General features: G+C 43.7%; 1 long non-coding RNA gene across 1 annotated transcript; it reads left to right on the top strand.

Moving 5' to 3' along the window:
- The first annotated feature begins 5,728 nt into the window (after positions 1 to 5,728).
- On the top strand, positions 5,729 to 11,120 carry LOC131400136 (uncharacterized). Its single transcript, XR_009217310.1, has 3 exons — positions 5,729 to 5,995; positions 7,274 to 7,461; positions 11,057 to 11,120. It is a non-coding gene; the product is annotated as an uncharacterized LOC131400136 (long non-coding RNA).
- The last annotated feature ends 1,482 nt before the right edge of the window (positions 11,121 to 12,602 follow it).

Genomic DNA, 12,602 nt, shown 5'->3' on the forward strand with positions numbered 1-12,602 from the left:
CATGAGCCAGTAAAAAATAAAACCTGGGAAACCTACACAGTCATTTGGTCAGTTAAGGACATTTATTCAGACATCACGGATCATCTAGCCTCACCAATATTTCACAAAAGAAAAGACTTTTAAAACCAAAGAACGCAGGGGGCATCATCTCAAAATCAAAGGCCATCTTCTAAATTGAGACTCACTGCACTGACCAAATTTTCCTTCATTGCCAAGGACTGAGATGCCGGGAGAATGAAAGGAGCAGCGCACAGACAGTGCCCAGAGCAGGCCTGACTCGTGGTCAGCACTCATGGCAGGGTAGTTCCTTCTCTTTATATTGACCCACAAGAGAAGGGGAAAAAGGAACCGCTTTCTCAGGCTGTCCACCAATGCCATTTGGCGATGTGTCTGTGCATCCTCTACAATCATCTCCCCCACCAGTGGAGGATCTTGGCCTGTCTTTAGGAAATAAGGCATGACCCTGTTAGCACCTGAGACCAACCAAGCTTTTAACCTTTAACTGAGACTGTGTTCTCTTCTGAAAGATACCAGGTGACAGTCATGGCAAATGTCTTCGGGGCACCTGTCTGACTCATCCTCCTCCTTGGAGAATAGCTCTTCACCAAGGGTACCTGCTGTGGGGGCTGTAGGGACCCCCTTACCCACCAAGCTGGGCCAGCCAGCTTCCCTCCTGTGGAAATCTGGGATAAGGGTCTCAGACGGAGGCCAGCCTGCAATGGGCACTGGGATGAGAAGTCGAGGGAAATGTAGGCTCAGGTGGCCATTTCCCGCCTCAAGGACACCCACGCAGGACAGTCCAACTGCAGAGAGAGGTTGAGAGTAAAGATGTAAAGCTTGAAGAGAAGAGTAGAGGCAAGGAATCTAGAGGCCTCAGAGAGAGCGGGAGAACGGGGGTGGCCAATCCTTGCCTCAAACTTACTGTGGCAGAAAGAGCCAATTAGCAGAGAGTGGCATGAGCAGACACAAAGCGAGAAGCCATTACAAGAGATCCAGAGGCCAGGACATATCATGGGTCCATTCAGTTCTTGATTTAAGTCTCTCACGGGGCCCAGCTGGACATTCTGCCCTTGACTTCTGCAATATATCCCCACTCCCTGCCAATAAATTATCCCTTTGTTTCAAATCGTTTTGAAGGGGACTCTGATTCTAGCCCCACCAATCCCTGGTAGAGACACAGGGAAACCAGGCAAAACATGTGAGACATAAACAAGGAAGGAACTGCGGGGAGGAGGGAGGCAGGTCCCCATGCCTTCTGGGCTAGCCAGGCCTGGTGTGCGAGGGCAGAATGAAGGAGGCTGCAGGCTCCCTAAGGGGGCATAGGTGAGGACCTGCCCAGTGAGAGCAGGTTGTCCAGGTCTGCAGCATCACCTCTTGGTACAGGGCCCTTTGGGCTCGGTCCTCCGGGCCAGGACCTCTGAGTGAAGGTCATGGCCACATCCTCAAAAGTCACCAATCCCTAGAAAGTAAAGAGAGGCACGGATATGGGCCTCGTGGCTACAGGATAGGATTAGAGTCTATCACTCGGTCACTGGAAAAGATCCAGAGGGACCCAAGATCCAAATCACTGGGCATCTCTTGAGGGCCGAGCTCTGTGCTGGGCCTAAGTAGGAGGTGGGTGCTGCCTTTGCACAGAATGCAATCAGGTCAGACTGAAAAGTCTTCTACAGGGGAAGCCATTGAAGAATGACACAAGACAATAACAAGTCCCCATGTCCTGAGAGGAGCAGACAGTAAGCACTCGAGGACGTCAGAGGAAGGAGGAAATAATGTTTACGCCAATCCTAACACCAATAACGGTAACAGCAGCCACAGCAGCAGCTGGTCCTCACTGCGTGCCTGGCTCTGTGCTGAGTGCTTTACATGCCCGATTAAAGTGATGAAATGTCCTCAGCGCTGGAGCCAGACTCCTAGGTCTGAATCCAGCTTCTTCAATCTGACACTTACCAGCTGTGCAACCTCGGGAACATCACTTCATTGCTCCGGGCAGCGATTTCTGCAACAATACACTCATAGTTCCCGCTTCATCAGGCTGTTGTGAGAATGAAAGAGAAACTGTTCATAAGCAAACACCGGAATACCTAGCACATGTCTGTGCTCAATGTGTTTTTGCTACTTGTATTAATCTTCCCACAGCCCGTGAGGTCAACACTATCATCATTTCCATGTCCCCATCAGCGCGCTGAGGCTCAGCGAGAGTCAACCAGAAGTCAACCAGAGTCACAGGTCTAATAAGCAGAGATGGGAACCCAGGTCCCTCTGGTTCAGGCTCTGTGTGTATACCTCCATACTCCTCCATCACCATAACGAGGGCGGGATGAACATCCAGCAAACGGTCTCACAATCTTGCCATCCAGGACATGTCTCAGCAGATGGCCCTCAGCAACCACACAGGCCCTCTCATGCCTCCCTGAATAATCTATATCCCTGCCTTTTCCCATGTGGTCCCCTCTGCCTGGAATGGCCCCCATGCCGTCCTCATTCCTAAGCCTAAACCCACTCGGCAAAGTTGACTTTAGGTGTCACTCCCAGGCCTCCCCAGCCCACTGTGGGTATTGTCACAGTTAAGAGTAGAAGCTCTGCTGGTTTACATACTGAGATTGAGTTTCTGCTACTTAAGAGCTGTGTGACCTTGGATAGGTAACTTAACTTCTCTGAGCCTCAAGTCCCCTTCTATAAAGTAAGTATAATAGCAGAATTTACTTGTAAGCAGGTGACAGTTAAATGAGGTGCTACATAATAACTGCCCCTCTGTGCCTACCAAGGGCTCAATGAAGGCCAACTCTTATGGTTATTTTGTTATTAGGATTTTTGCTATTTACTCCCTCAGCAATCTGGAAAAGCTCAATCCAGCCCGCATCTTTGCTTTTGTAATTGTGCCAAATTCCTGGCACAAAAATGCCAAAATGAGGGCAGGCTGGGACAGGGGCTATTTTAGCTAGAACTGCCAGGAAAGGCCTCTTCAAAGAGGTGACATTTGAGCAGAGCCTGGAAGGATGTGAAAGGGCGGCCAAGGAAAGATGTAGCGACAGTGTACCAGTCAGAGAGAACTCCGAGGGCGAAGGCTTGGAAGTGGGAAAGAGCTTGGCACATTCAGCTTGGCACAGCTGGGTGGCAGTGAGCAAGGGAAGAATAGGAGGGGACAAGGTCAGAGATGGCCCCCCAGACAGATCAGATGGGAACTTCCAAGGCATGGTAGAGAGGCTGGGTCTATTCTAAGAGTGATGGGAGCCTCTGGAGGGGAGCATCACTCACTCATTTACTGAGAACCTGTTACAGACCAGCACTGCTCTAGGCCTGGGGATAGAGCAGGAACAGGAGCTCACGTTCCAGGGATAGAGACAGATCATCCAAAGGAAATAAATAAATGATCAAGAGAATCCTAAAGACAACAAAATAAGAGTGAGGAGACAAGAGAGATTGAGGGCGATTTTCCACGGGCACTCAGGGAAGGCTTCCCAGAGGAGGGGACACTGGGGCGAGCCTGGAATGAAGTGAGGGATGGAGCCATGTGGAAAACTAATGAAAACATAAGGCAATTCCTGACAGCTATCAGGGCTATGATGCGAGTAAACAGGATGACTGTTAGAGAGTTAAATAGGCCTGGTGTATGTTTACATCCAGAGGGACACCTGGGTTCAAATTACCGTGCTGCCTCATGCAAGCTGCATGAACTTACAGAAAGACTCAACCTCTCTGTGCCTCGATGTCCTCATCTGTCAAATGGACATAATAATGGCACCCATCTCATAGGGCAGTTGTTGGTATCAAACGCTTTAGTACATGTCAATTGCTAAGCATCAGCCTTTACTGTCCACAGGATTAACACTTTGGTAGATGTTTTCAGTGTGAACAAGGTGACAAGCTTTTGAAAATACAGGTGGCTTTCCCACTTTTTAAGCATTTAAGAGAATGGGATATTTAAGACTTTTGATTTTAATCAAATGTTTAGAGGTATAGTAACTTTTCAAACAATTACTAAAAATGGGCATAAATTTAAATAGTTTAATCCACGAGTTTTAAATGTCTATTGTGTGTTTTTACTTAGATAAATGTTTAAAGAAGCAATTATTTCATAAATAAATAAGTCAATTCTGGGAGTGAGTCTGAGCAGGCCAGTGGGATGCAGCCTGCCTGCTGTATGCTCTCCTGAAGGCAAACCTGCTCAAGGAACCATCCATTGGAACACTGGATCATCCCTCCTGCTGAGGGACTCGAAGAGCTGGAGGAGCTGACACACCCTTGCCCGGGTCTGCTCCACTGGCACAGGTGACTCTTCTCTTGCTCACAGGGAGTAGACACAAGGTCCTGCAGAACTCACAGGATATATACACCATCCCCCAGCTCTGGCTCCTTACCCAGTACAGGCATCCCTTCCCTCAGATAACAGAGAGAACCCACTGGCAGTGAAGGCCCCTCCCCTCTGGAGGCAGCCTTAGGGATGCCCAGCCCCTGTGCCTACCCTCCAGCCTTTCTCTCCCTCTCTCACTTCAGGCCCATTTGAAATAACAACCTTAAGATTCCCTCTCCTAAATCTGATCCCAGGCTATGCCCTGGTCCTGATCTAAAGCCCCCTTGGACATCCCCAGTTTAGACCCCTCCTGGAACTGCAGACTTGCCTGTCCAGCTGTCCATGTGACACACACACACACACACACACTTCTGGAACATCTCAGAATCACCAAGCCCAAACTCCAACCTCTGAACTTCCTCAGCAGTCTGCTCCCTCCACCCAACTTCTCTATCTCCATTCTCTCAGATGTTCAGCAAAAAAGGAAAAAAAAAAAAAGGGGGGGGGCCAGCCCAGTGGGGTAGTGGTTAAGTTTTCCAGCTCCGCTTCAGCAGCCCCTGGTTCACAGGTTTGGATCCCGAGTGCGGAACTACAAGGGGACCTACACACCGCTTAAGCCACGCTGTGGCCGCGGCCCACATACAAAATAGAGGAAGACTGGCACAGATGTTAGCTCAGGGCCAATCTTCCTCAACAAAAATAAAAAGAAACAAACAGAAAAAAAATTTAGGATGATCCTTCACTCCCTACTTTCTTCACAGCATCTGATGCAGCAGGAAACCCTGAGGGCTCTATCCTTAACATCTATCTGGAATCAGATTACTTTGCCCTCCTCTACCGCCATCCCTCTGGTCTGGACTCCATCCTAACTCTCCTGGAGTCTATTACAGCAGCCTCCTCATTGGTCTCCCTCCACCCCGCAACCTCCCCTGAGCAACCTTTGGGAAACTTAAAATCCTAACCCAGACTGTGTCCCTCTTCTGTTCACAACTCCCCATGGCTTGTAGCGCCCTAGGAATGAAGGTCCAGTTGTTCAGGTTGTCACTCCACGTGTGACTCCTCCCCTCACGCTCTATTCCTTGCAGATGCCCCAGAAATCCTAGGTTTCCCTCGAGGTCTCCTCAATGCTCCCGACTCAGTCGCACATCCAACCCTTTGCACCTGCTGGTCCCTCTGCCTGCAACTCTCCCACATCTTCTCTCACCGGCTGTCAGAAATGGGGGCCCCACTCACGAGCACCCCACTGTCCTGGACACAGCCGCCTGGGCTTCAATGACCTAAGCAGGCGCCCTCATTGTGGGCTTTAGGAATCGGAGGTGGGGTCGGGTCGGGTGAAGACCCCAGAACGGCAGCACCCACCTGCGCCGGGTGCAACAGCGCAGCCGCCGCCATCGGAGCCTGTGGGCAGAGTGAGCGGCGGGCGACAAGGGCGGGGGCGGCGGGGAGACACCGAGCGGCGACACTGCCAAGCCTCTAACCTGCCTCTGTGCAATGGGGACAACGCTTTCTGCCCCGTCACCCCGGGTGTGACACAGTGCTACGGAGCCTCTGATCCGATGGACCAACCCAAGAACAGATGAAATGGCCGCCAGGAGAACAATGCCAGAAGTCCCGCCCCTGAGTGGCGCGTAATACACGGAAACGTCCCTCTCCAGTTCTTCATTGGCCCAGCGACACTGATGCTCACGGTGGAGAGCCTTCTGGGTAATGTAGTTCCCCCAGCGCCAGGAAAAGGCCAAGGGTCTGGGAGCTAACAAGCTTTACCTCATTCCATACAGGTAGCCTAAGGCGTTTGTCAGTTTTGTGAATGTCAGTATTTTCAGTCAGGGACAAGAAAAAAAGACTTCAGACAGGACTATGGTGGTGAAGATGGCGGAGACATGCCCAATAGTCCTGAATCAGGTAGTCAAGGTGGCTCCTGCCTCTGGTTCCTTCAAAAAGAAAAAAACTCTCCTATATGTAATTAGAGATTGTGTTCCAAACCAGCAAGCAACACTGTTTTATCCAGATATTTCTTACTCTATATCCTGAGACATATTCAATTTCTTTTAAGAATATGAGACCTATCTGAAAAAAAAAGTGCCTTACCAAGTGCCATTTCCTGTGGGGATAGTGGCTGCAGTGGTCACATTCAGCACATGTGGAAAGGAGTAGTCTGAACCTTGAGTAAATTTTGGGACGTGGTGATCTCGTCTTGCAGAGAAGTGATTATAATTTCACCTGAAATTTCAGTGACAGTGTCTGCGTAGGGGGTTGAGATTATCTCAGAAAAATTGTTGTGAAATATCTACTTAATTAAAGCTACTGATAATGATTATGTAGTTATTTTAAGATAGTGGCGGAAATAGCTCTGGGTAAACATGTCTGTGACATATAAAAAAGGTTCGGATCTCCTTGAAGCTTTACTAGAGAACACTGAAGTCTGAGAAGCTGAGGACATGGTTACACTAAAAACTTGGCTACTCTGAGGCTTTGATTTTCTAAAGTATGTTTTTTTTTTATTGTTCTTGAGAACACTGAGCAATACCAACTTGAAGACAGACACAAAGTGGGAATTCAGAAAGAGTTTTCAGAATGGTAATGACCAAGTGCTCACACAGTTACTCATAAGTAACCCACTGGTCTGACCAAAGGTTAATTAGCTTCTCTCCGCTCCACAGACCCCTAAGTTTTGGCTTACTCTTAGGCTTAAGCAAGCACTAAGATGCAGCTCATCCCTGGCTGTTCACAAGAGAAACATTTCCTGTTAAACTGCCCCCAATCATGCTGTCTTCTCACCCCCACAGCTTCCCACCGCCCGAAAAGTTCCTGCTAGCCCTACTTATCCCTCCCTATTAAAAAAAAGCCTTTTTCTGTTTGATTTTGAGATGCCTGTAGATTTTGTGGTCAGAGCATTCTCTCTATTGCAATAGTGTTTTCCAATAAAGTCTCTCTTTACTTAAGTCTGGATTTGTTTTTTTTTTTGTTTTTTTTTTTTGACAGTTGTATAGTGCCATGATGCGACTCAAGATTGGACTTCACTTATAGAACCCTGTCATCCCTGCCCAGAGAACTAATGGATTTGAACCTTGCAAATCCTTTGAACTCCTCTCTTATTCATGAATTCGGGAATGCTTTGGTGAATTCAATTCTCCAAACAGTGCTCTCGGCATCATCTCTGTTACAGCATGGTAAGGAGTTAACTTGATTCTGTTGAGCAAAGAAATTTTTCTTTGGCATTTTGCGTGGGGCATCATTCCATGACTCTTGAGTAGGAACCTTCCCTACTCTTCTGTGTGAGGACTCTTCTGTTTTACCTTGGGTCCCCTAGTGGGGATTGGGGGAGGGAATTTTCTTGGCCCTTCAGGCGGGGACTGTACAAGGGAGTAATGGAGCAGGAGTCTTTCCTGGCTCCTTTAAGGTCTTATTGCTGAAATAATTAACTAATCCCATGAGTAACTCTCACTCTATTGGGTGTCCTCCCTCTTCTTTCCCTGCTGACTATATGATCTATCATTATGACATTAATTCATTTCAATATCTTCAAAAGTGGCAGAATTTACTAAGGACAATTTAGAACTACAGTGATCTCTTTGGGAAACATGGGATCTCCCCATAGTGGCTCATCAAATATCTATCCCTTCCCATCACCCCACCCTCCACCTTCCTTCCTCCTTTTCATGACCCTTAAATGTTCCCTTCAGCTCCCGCAAATCCTTTGATCTGTTGTCTGCCTTCAACACTCCTACCTCCTCCATCCCTCTATCAACCTCTGCCAAACCTTTTCCATCCCACTTCAGCCCTTCAACATCCTAGAGTCACTTAAGCTCTAGGCCCCCCTATCCTTGTTGGGGGCTCTTGAGGGGCTCAAGGACCCCAAGAGCAAACGCTTAAGGCAGAAAAAGCTAATTGGAAACAGGCTGGATGTTATATCAACTCAACGAGCTTTAGAAACACCCAGATGGTCGTTTGGTGTATCCTCAGTCCCCCGCCCAAAATTCAGTCCACAGCCTCCATAAGATTACACAAGACAAAGAAAATCTTAAAGGTCTCCTCCATTAATATTGTTGGGGACACTTCAGCTCTCATATTGAGTAGGTAACCTAAACTTGCCCCATCTACCAGAAATGCAATCCTGATTTTTGAAAAAAATGTAAAGTTGGTCAAAGGCAAGGGCCAGCTCTGTTATATAAACCAATGAGTTAAAATTTTAAAAGTAAAGCTATTCTCTGTTTGCATCTGGCTGTATGTCTATGTATGTATGTATGTATGTATATTATGTGTGTTATTTTCCTACCTCCAGAAAGTATTACCATATTAGACTATAAAATGCCTTAAGGGAACTCTATCCTTATTGGCTTAGAGATAAATAAGCACTTCTATAAATTAAATATTCATAAAATGCTCAAAAATTAAAGAAATGTAACATCTAAGACTTTCAAAAATATTCTTATAGAAACTAATCCAAATAGCTTAAAAACTCAAATTCACATAATTTAAGTAAATCTTGGCAAACAAGACTAATTTAATATTATTGGTTGAATAAACTCAGCTGTGTCTTCTGAGTTACCAAGTTTAGGTAAAATATAAGCCTACATTTTAATTTTATTTGGGATATTCTCCCTAAATTTATACAGGTTTACTGATTGAATAGTATTATATCTATTAAATATTTAAGATTATAAAAAAAGTAAATTCATGTTTAACCAAATTAAATCAATATCCTGACAAACTTTATTTTAACACTAATTATGTTTTGTAATATGTCAGCTTGAAAACAGTTTTCAAGATCTTTTGGTAAGTTAAAGCCTTACACTTATGCTAAACTAATTAATGACTATTCATTAAATAATTAGATCATTTCTAAATAAGATAAAATATTGAAATATTAATTACTAAGCATACTTTTAAGGCTATGTATGTTTGGGTCTGTTAATGAACATATTGTTTTTGCCTCATTGAAAAGTTGTACTATAAGGGATAGTTATGGCTATAAAAAATTGTGAGATGTATATTCATAAGCTCTGGTGGTCTGCTACAAAATATTGATGTATGACAGACAGTTCACATTTATCTACCTCCCAGTATTCTTTAAAATAAAAGTTACTGTGAATAAATGTTATAATCAATACATGTGAATAAAACTCTACTAGGAGCAATGGTAGCATATAGGAACAACTTTCTATGCAAGGTATACAAGTTACGTTTTTATTAAGGAAAAAAAGTTTTGTCTTAAGGTAAAATGACTGGTTGTTCCAAATTTTTAAAAATGTAGGATAAAACTTAAATGGAATTTAAGGGGAATTAAACTTAAATGGAATGTAAAGGGGAATTTTATTTGTTGTGATCAAAACTGGTGAAGGATTAATGGGTTTATTTATAAATTTTTAAAATAAACCTTAATATTAAAGATTATACTAATGCAGAATTGGAATTTCTTTTTTTCTCTGTTAAATGACAAAATTTCCTTGGATTGTTGGTCTACTCTTAATAAGAAATTATAAACTTTTTCTTTGACTTCTAAGTAATTTGCCTAAGAGGTGAAAATACTGTGTCTTATCAGAGTAATTCCCTGGGCTTTTATGTTGATTTTATCATGTCCTCGATTGTATGAGAAACCAAAGTCTTCTTACTTTTGAAAGATCTAAAATTCTTTACAAACTCCCACATTTTCCATGCTTTGCTCTGGGAAATAACTAGGACTGTGAACAGTCTTAATGAAACCACCAACATGACTGCAATAGAGCTACATCAACTCCAGCAAGTGGCCTCTAGAATAGTCTGGTATTGGACATGATTCTGGTTCCCCAAAGGGGCACTTAAACAGTGGTCAGTGGTCAAAAGTGGCTGCTGTGCATGTGTTCCCAAAACATCACTGATGTCTATGCCATCACCAAAATATTCAAAAGGCAGATTGGAAAATCCATCAGATCACCACTGCCATTCTCACTCTGCCATCTAAGGACACTTTGGGTGCAATGTCCTGAAATCCTCTTGACTGACTCCCTTCCGACCTCAAATCCTGGTTTTACTCCCTTATTCAACCATTAATATTTATTCTTTTTATAATATTTCCAGTCAGACCTCTCACCAGTGCCTTATCTCTAAGATCCTCGAACAGCTGTCAGCTGACAACATGCTCAACATGTATTATAGCTAATCCTTCAAAGACAACAAGAACGTGAAGGCCAGCCCACCCCTGAAAACTACTTTGACCAACCTTAATCTCACCATGACTCTTACTCTGTCCATAATAGTGTTTAAGGACAGCCTTTGCCTATCTTAAACAACAGCAGGGACTGACCAAGTGTCATAATTATCCATAACATAACCACTGACTTGGCTTGACCAAATTTTAGTCAGGGTTCTCTCTTCCCCATAGGCTCTTGAACTTTGGCTCACCCCTAGGCTTAAGTAAGCACTAAGATACAGACATCTCCCCACCTTCCTTAACAGCTCATTCTGAGAATAGGCTAATCACAGAAACATTTCCTATTCCCATCATGCTCTCTGCTCACTTCCACCACTTGCCCCCCCATACAAAGTTCCTGCTATCCCTGATTACCCTTGCCTATAAAAGAAATACCTTTTTCTGTTCAATTTTGAGACACTTGCAGAACTTGTGGTCAGAGCATTCTCCCTATTGTAATGTTCTTTTCAAATAAAGTTGCTTCTTACATAAACCTGGATTTATTTTTATTTGACAGTAAAAATGAACAGGAATTCTGTGATGTAAGGTTTATTTCTCACTTAACAGATATTGATTAAAACCCTACTGTGTTTCAGGCACTGTTGTGGGTGCAAGAGGCACATCAGTAACCGAAGAGACATAGACCCCTGTCCTCATGTGGCTCACGTTCTAGTCAAGGAAGACGGAAGGTAAACATTAACAACAAAATAGAAAATTATGTGGTATAGACAGAAAGTTATGGGTGATGAGAAATAGGGAGTTGCCCCCCACCCCCAGAGGTTAGTAAGGGAAGGCCTTATTAATCCAGGGCATTTAAGCGAAGACTTAAAGAAGAGAGGGAATGACTTTGTGGATATCTTGGGGAATAAATTCTAGGCAGAGGAAACAGCCAGTGTAAAAGCCCTAAATTGGTGACATCCGTGCCCTTCTGAAAAAGCAAAAAGGCTGGTGCAAGTGGAACCAGGTGAGTGAGGAGAGAGTAGCAAGGGATGAGCTGCTGATGAGAGACAACAAGGCAGGAAAAGGAGAAAAGTAATATTCAATGTATTTTTCCATTTACATGATGAATAAGTTTACAGTACACAAACTGTAGTGTGCTGTGGTAGTAAAGAGGAGAGGCATTAGAGGCATTTGTCATAGTCTGAAGGCAAGGAGTTGGGGGAGGGGTGCTTTTAAGTAAAGTCACCTGAGATGAATCCTAAACTACCAGAAGTAGGTAACCAAGTGAAAGAGGAGGGAAGTGTTCCAGACAATGGTGGGTGAGAATCTGCAAAGGCACTGAGACCCAAGAAATCACTGGTTCTTTGCGAGCACGTGTTGAATAAGACTGGAATCTAAGGTATGATGAGGGAATTGGGAAGAAATGTGGCCCTTGAGATATAAAGAGGTAAGAACTTGAAGGGACACCTAGGCATATGTTAATTTAATGGCTGTATTACTCTGCTTTGAAAGAGCTTTATTAATGTTTTCTAATTGTAAATATATACTCAATGCAAAACCATTTGGAAATGCAAAAAACAGTATAAAAAATGAAATTAGAGAGCACCAATAAGACCATCTTATAGAACTATGTACTGTTAATATTTTGATGCTTATTGTTCTACCCTAAATGTTTATAATGTATATAGTGCATACATTACATTATATATTATATGTGTGTGTTATATAGTGCTAAAATGTATGTAATACACATATTTGCATGTGTGTATATACATAAATGAATATACATTTTTTATTTCTACAAATTGAATCAAACTGTACATGCTATATTATAGCCTTTCTTTTCAACACAACATACTGGGAAAATTTTTCCATGTCAACAAACACGTATCTGTCATCTTTTCTAATGATTAATATAGTGTTCAGATTCTTGCATATTCCATCCTGGATGCAAGTTCCATGAAGACAGGGCCCATGTGTGTTGCATTCATTGTCACGTCCCTAGTCTCTAGCAGTGCCTGGAACATTAAAAAAAAACTTAATCATGTGCTTAATTAAATAATTGTGGATTTTCAGGTTGTTTTTCAATCTTTGCTGTTATAAACAATGCTGCTGTGGAGAACCATGTTTATAAATGCTTGCAAACTTGTTGGTAGTATTTTTAGGTCAAATGCCTAAAGGTTAAAATGCTAAGTAAAAATG

The sequence above is a fragment of the Diceros bicornis genome, chromosome X (genome assembly GCF_020826845.1).
Source record: "Diceros bicornis minor isolate mBicDic1 chromosome X, mDicBic1.mat.cur, whole genome shotgun sequence".
NCBI lineage: Eukaryota > Metazoa > Chordata > Mammalia > Perissodactyla > Rhinocerotidae > Diceros > Diceros bicornis.